Consider the following 7,280-nt stretch of genomic DNA (forward strand, 5'->3'; position numbering starts at 1 on the left):
GCAGGGGTTATACTGTGGGGGAGGGACATACAAAGCAACAAAGAGATAATCTTATAAATGCGTTAGAAACACATGCTTGAAAGAGAAAAACATTAAAATACATATATATGGGTTCATTTCCCTGACATCACATTATCTGACCTTTTCTACTTGACTCATACATATACTAGATATTGCAGATAAGGGAAACCATGGGACCTATGTTTCTTTGGGCCTGGCATACTTCACTTAATATAATTTTTTCCATTTCCTAACAAATGGGGCAATGTCGTTCTTTCTGATGGAGGCATAGAATTCCATTGTGTATATATACCACATTTTCTTCATCCATTCATCTACTGAGGGGAATCTGGATTGGTTCCATATCTTAGCTATGGTAAATAATGCTACAATAATCATTGTTGTGCTGGTAGCTTTACTGTGGTCTTGTTTGTAAACATTTGGGTAAATGCCCAAAAGCGGGATTGCTGGGTCATAGGGGAGTTCTATGTGAAGTCTTTTGAGGAACCTCCATGCAGCTTTCCAAAGTGGTTGAACAAGTTTACATTCCCACCAACAATGAAGTAAGGTTCCTTTCTGTCCACATCCCCTCCAGCATCTGTTGTTAGAGTTCTTGATTCTTGTTGTTCTAACTGGGGTGAGGTGATATCTCAATGTTGTTTGGATTTGCATTTCTTTTATGGCTAGGGATGTTGAACATTTCTTCATGTGTCTATTGGCCATCCTTCTTTCTTCTTCAAAGAAGTTTCTCTTTAAGTCTTTCACCCAATTATTTATTGGGCAGTTGTTTCTTTGAGGATTTGTTGTTGGGTGGTTTAATTTTTTGAGGTCCAAGTATATTTTAGATATGAGACCCTTGTCCGTTGTATGGCTAGTAAAGATCTTCTCCCAATCGGTGGGCTTTCTATTGATCTTGCCAGCTATGTCATTTGCCATGCAGAAGCTCTGCAACTTTATGCAATCCCATTTGTCCAACCTTTCTTTGATTTGTTGTGTTTCCGGGTCTCTAGTCAAAAAATTTCGGCCTGAGCCAAGGAGACCTAGGGTTTCTCCTATTCCATCCTGTAATGTTTTCAGAGTGTCTGCTTTGAGTTCAAGGTCTTTGATCCATCTGGAGTTGATTCTGGTGCAGGGTGATATATAAGGATCTAGCTTTAGTTTTCTACAAGTAGTTAACCAGTTTTGCCAGCACCATTTACTGAAGAGGATGTCTTTGTTCCATTCTATTGTTTTAGCTCCCTTATCGAAGACTAGATGGCTATAGGTCTGTAAGTTCATTTCTGGATTTTCAATTCTATTCCATTGGTCCTGAGGTCTGTTCTTATGCCAATACCAAGCTGTTTTGATTACTATGGCTTTAAAGTAGAGTTCGAAATTTGGTATTGATATTCCTCCAGCAGTGTTCTTTCCATTGAGGAGCGTTTTTGCTATTCGGGTCTTTTATTGTTCCGTATGAATTTTTGGATTGCCTCTTCTATTTCCTTGAAAAATGAGTTTGGAATTTTGATAGGTATTGCGTTGAAATTGTAGATAGCCTTGGGAAATATTGCCATTTTCACGATGTTAATCTTGCCAATCCAGGAGCATGGGAGGTTTTGCCATTTTCTTGGTTCTGAGTTGATTTCCTTTTTCAAGATTTTAGAGTTTTCATCATAAAAGTCCTTCACTTCTTTAGTTAAGTTAATTCCTAGGTATTTTATTTTTTGTGGGGCTATTACAAATGGAGTTGCTTTCCTAATTTCAGCCACACTTTTCTCATTGTTGGCATACAGAAAAGCCATTGATTTGGGGGGGTTAATTTTGTAACCTGCTACTTTGCCAAAGTTTTGAATCAGCTTGACTAATTTGGGAGTGTAGTCTATGGGATTCTTTAAATACAAGATCATGTCATCTGCAAAGAGGGAGAGTTTTATTTCTTCTTTCCCTATTTGGATCCCCTTTATGTCTGCATCTTGTCTTATTGCTGTAGCTAGGCATTCTAATACTAGATTGAAGTGAAGTGGAGAGAGTGGGCATCCTTGTCTTGTTCCTGAATTAAGAGGAAATGGCTTTAGTTTTTCACCATTGAGTATAATGCTGGCTGTAGGTTTGTCATATACAGCCTTTATTGTATTGAGGACTGTTCCATGGATTCCTAATTTTTCCAAAACCTTCATCATGAAGGGGTGTTCGATCTTGTCGAATGCTTTTTCTGCATCTATTGAGATAACCATGTGGTTCTTATCCTTGCTCCTGTTTATGTGATGAATAGTATTAATTGATTTGTGTATATTGGACCAGCTTTGCATCCCTGAAATGAATCCTCTTTGATCGTGGTGTATGATTTTTTGGATGAATTGTTCAAGTCAATTGGCCAAAATTTTGTTGAGAAGTTTTGCATCAATATTCATCAAAGAAATGGGTCTATAGTTCTCTTTCTTTGATGAGTCCCTGCCTAGTTTTGGGATGAGGGTTATGATGGCTTCATAGAATGTGTTCAGTAGTGAGCTTTCTCTTTCAATTTCATTGAAAAGTTGGAGGAGTATTGGTGTGAGCTCTGCTTTGAAGGCCTTGTAAAATTCCGCTGTAAAAACATCTGGTCCTGAACATTTCTTAGCTGGGAAGTCTCTTATTGCTTTTTCTATTTCAGTGCTAGATATGGGCCTGTTAAGATAGTATAACTCATCTTGTTTTAGTTTTGGCCTGTCAATATTTGCTCGGAAAAGGTAGATTTCTGTCAAGTTCTCAAACTTATTAGCATAAAGTTTTGAGAAGTATTCCCTTGTAATGTTCTGAATCTTGGTCGTTTCCGTGTTGATTTTTCCATTCTAATCTCTGAGTTCATTAATTTGGGTGTGTTCTTTTCTTTTTCTGATAAGATTTGCTAAGGGTCTGTCCATTTTGTTAAGTTTTTCGAAGAACCAACTCTTTGTTTTGTTGATCCTTTTTATAGTTTTTTTGGGTTCTAATTCATTTAATTCTGATTTATTTTTGATTATTTCTTTCTGTCTACTGGATTGGGGTTCATCTTGCTGCTCTTTTCCAAAGAGGTTTAGAAGTGTCATTATATTGTTGGTTTCCGATCTCTCCAATTTCTTGATGTAGGAGCTCAGAGCTATAAACTTGCCTCTGAGTACTGCCTTTGCTGTGTCCCAGAGGAGCTGGTAATTTGTATGTTCATTTTTGTTGAATAGCATGAACATTTGAATTTCCTTTCTAATCTCTTCCATGACCCACTCATAATTCAGCAGTGTGTTGTTCAGCCTCCATGTGATACCAGACTTTCTTTGGTGGCTTTTGGTGTTGAGTTCTAATTTTATTCCCTTGTCCTCAGAGAGAATGCAAGGTATAACTTCAATGTTTCTGAACTTAGACAAGTTTGCTTTGTGGCCTAAAATGTGATCTATTTTAGAAATTGTTGCATGTGCTGCTGAGAAAAACGTGTATTCTGATGCTGCTGGGTAAAATATTCGGTAGATTTCTGTTAAGACTAGTTGATCTATGCTGCTGTTTAGATCTGCGTTTTCTCTGTTGAGCTTTTGCCGATTTGATCTATCTAGTGGGGAGAGTGTGTGTTAAAATCCCCAAAAATTAATGTCTTTGGATCTATATGGGATTTGAGGGAAAGTAGTGTTTCTTTGATAAATTTGGGTGCTCCATTGTTTGGCGAATAGATATTTAGAATTGTAATATCCTCCTGAAGGAGAGATCCTTTAATTAGTATGCAGCGACCTTCTTTATCTCTTCCAACGAATTTTAATTTGAAGTCTATTTTATCTGATATTAGGATTGCAACTCCCGCCTGTTTATGAGGGCCGTTTGCTTGGTAGGTTTTGTTCCAGCCTTTAACCTTGAAAATGTGTTTGTTTTTATGGGCAAAATGTGACTCCTGCAGGCAGCAGATAGAAGGGTCTTGTTTTTTAATCCAACTAGACAGTCTTTATGGCTTAATTGGAGAGTTCAGTCCGTTAACGTTAAGAGATAAGACTGAGAGGTATTTGGGAGTTCTTGCCATGTTATCCACCTTCTTGGGGGCTGCAAAAACTGGGTTCTTCCTATGGTTCTTGGATTCTCAGTTTGGGTGCAGTTTCTTGGCCTTTATTGCGGTTTGTTGGTTTTCTATGTGTAGGACATCTTTAAGAATCTTTTGTATGGCTGGTTTGGTGGAGATGTATTGTTTCAATTTTTCTTTGCTATGGAAGGTTTTCATTTGACCTTCAATTATGAAGGAGAGTTCAGCTGGGTACAGTATTCTTGGTTGATAGTTGTTTGTTATTAGGGTATGGCATACATCATTCCAGGCTCTTCTTGCTTTGATTGTCTCTGCTGAGAAATCTCAGGTGATTCTAATTGATTTTCCTTTATAGGTCCTTAATCTTTGCTCCTTGTCAGCTTTAAGGATCTTTTCCTTGGTCTGAGTTGATCCTGTGTGGATTATAGTGTGACGGTGGGATGTCCTATTCTGTTCTGGTTTATTTGGGGTTCTAAAAGCTTCTTGTATCTGAATAGGCCTATCTTTTTGTATTTTTGGGAAGTTCTCTGCTAGGATCCTGTTAAACATTAACTTCTGTTTCTAGGTGCTACTCTACACCCATTATCCTTAGATTAGGCCTTCTGATGGTGTCTTCCAGGTGTTGGATAGACCTATCATATTTCTTGGACTTGTCTTGGATGTTTGTATGTTCTTTCTCTATAATATCTAGGCTGTCTTCAATCCCTGAGATTTGATCTTCTGCATGGTCTAACCTGCTGTCAAGACTCTCTACATTGTTTTTTTATCTCTTTTCCTTCTCCTTGGTCAGCTTTGATGGCTTCAATTTCTTTGTTGAAACTTTGTTTTAGGTCTTGTATGAATTTCTTTACTTCCTTAATTTGGTGTTCAGTGTTTGTTTTCAAATCACTTAGTTGATTGGTTATGGTTTCTTTGGACTCCCATTCCTTCTGTTGGGTTCCATTCAGCATTCCCTTTGTGGTCTCCCTGACTGCCTTCAGCTCTATGTTAATGGATTCCATGAATGCCTTTAGTGATCTTTGTGTATTCTCTACCTGGTCTCTCTTTTCCTGTATTACTCTTTGATTAGCTTCCTCCCGTTTGTGGGATTCCTGTAGTTCTCTTTCCTCCCGTTCATGGGATTCCTGCAGTTCTCTTTGAGTGTTCTCAGCCTGCTCACACCATTCCTCCCTTTCTCTTTGAGTATTCTCAAGTTGTTTACACAAATCCTGTATCAGTTTTTGAGTGGCTTCCTCACGCTTATGATATTCCTGTATAAGCTTTTCAGATGCCTCCTCTCTCTCTTTTTCATGCTCATACAGCGTCCTTTGTAAGTTGTCAAACTTCTCATTTATCATGTTTGCCAGCAGTGTTTGCAGAGCTATTTGGGAAATCTCCTATGGATTATTCATTATCTGTTCTGACCCCTGATTATCAAGATTGGGAATTGAGATATCCGGATTTGCCATTTTTCTTGTGTTTTTCCGGCTTACTCTGCCCATTTGAGATGAAAATAGCACCAGTTTTGTGCTAGAACACTATCTTAAGGCAACCATCAATCAAAGTTTGCATTCGTACAGTCAATAGTCTACAGATACAATCTAGTTCAACAGATACATCTATTCAATATCTAACAGCTATATGTTAATGGGCTTCGAAACTCAGAGAAGAATTTGGAAAACCAGAAATTATTAGGGTGAGGGAGAGATGTGGGTAAAAAATAGGAATAGATTGGTGTGGGGAGGCACAGGGAGAGTTAACTATGTCCTAATCACAATGCAGGAAATAGGTTGTGTAGGATGCAATTAGAGAGAGAGAGAGAGATAGAAGAAAGGGAAAGGGAAATGAAATGAGACCAGAAAAAAATAGAAACGTAAAAATTAATATTATTATGATGATTAAAAGACCATCTATTTAGAGAGGAATGTGAGTATATAAAGAGAAGCTAAGGGACATAGAGGAGAATTGAAAAACTTTAAAAAAATGCTTAAAATATTATATAGGTATAAAGAGGTAGTACTGCTATTAAGGAATTTAATTCTCAGAGGTTTTTAATTGAGTAATAAATTTGTGGATTAATTGTGTACACAATGGGGGATAGGGTCTACTAGTTAACTAAGGGTTTATCTGAGGATGTGCAGGACAAGAGTTAACTCACATAAAGAAAATCAAAGGAGAGGAAAAGTTGAGAAGGATGAGAAAGGGAGAAAAAAGATCAGAAGTTCAGTATATCTAGACGAAAAACAAAAAGATAGTTAAGAAAAAAAAAAGAGAAAGAAGACAAGAAAGGAAAACCCACATTCACGTATTCCTAAAATAAAAATTATAAGAGGAAAAAAAAGTTACTAGAAAACAATTATTTTTTCAAAAAAGGCAAAAATTAAAGATTAATAAAATTTTTAGTAAAGGAAAAAATTCTTTTTATATATATAAAGTACCAAAAAAAAAGAAAAAAAAAAGAAAAGAAAAGAAGAAGAAGAAAAAAAAAGTTCTTTGATTTTTTTTTGAATTTTTTTGGGAGGGGTGGGAAGAATATTGTATCTCCCTTTTGTCTGTAACCAGCCTCTTGTTGGAGTCTCTGGTCAGCTTGAGGTCCTGTGGCTTGATTGGTTTGTTCAGTCAGTTTGTTTGAACAGGCAGAAAAATGCTTTGATTTACCCAAGATTTTGAGATCCCCCTCCCAGATTAGTTTAATGGGAGGGTGATCTGCTTTGAGAATCACAAAAGAGGGGGATGCAGTGGTGAGGCTAGGTTCTGGGTAGAGTTGAGGCCTTTCAACAATCAGTAGCTTTTTCCTGGGGCTATTTTGTGAAAAATCTCATAGAGCCCAGCCTGGAGCCATTCTCAGGGTTTCTGTTTTTCAATTGATTTTGGTGGCTGCTAGAGGGAGGGGCAGCCTCTGGCTCTGGTTACCCAGTGAGGAAAGCCACTCCAATGGCTGGCGCCTGAGCTGGGTGACCTTTCCCTGGATGGAGCTGAGTCTGGCAGGTCACTTCGCCGTTAAGTTCTTGTGATCTGCTAAATGACTCGTTTTATTCCAAGGCCTGAGTCAGAGCTGGAAGCTCCTCTGAGCTTTGTCGCTATCCAAGATGGAGATCACTGGTGCTGGGGGAGGGGGGGAGGCGTGGCCTTACCTCCTCTGCTCCCTGAGAAGGAGTGAGGACGTCGGGCTTGTACTCACGCCGAGTCTTGGATCCTGGGTCGTCTCTGGTCTGCAAACTGCAGGATGAAGATGTCCGCTCCTTGTCGGTTCTTGCTGGTGTTGAGTAGAATCTGCTCGCCTGCTGCGTCTGGCTCCTTCGTCCTGGAC

Source organism: Dipodomys merriami, unplaced genomic scaffold (genome assembly GCF_024711535.1).
Source record: "Dipodomys merriami isolate MVZ:Mamm:240054 unplaced genomic scaffold, mDipMer1.0.p SCAF_73, whole genome shotgun sequence".
In the NCBI taxonomy this organism is placed as follows: Eukaryota; Metazoa; Chordata; class Mammalia; order Rodentia; family Heteromyidae; genus Dipodomys; species Dipodomys merriami.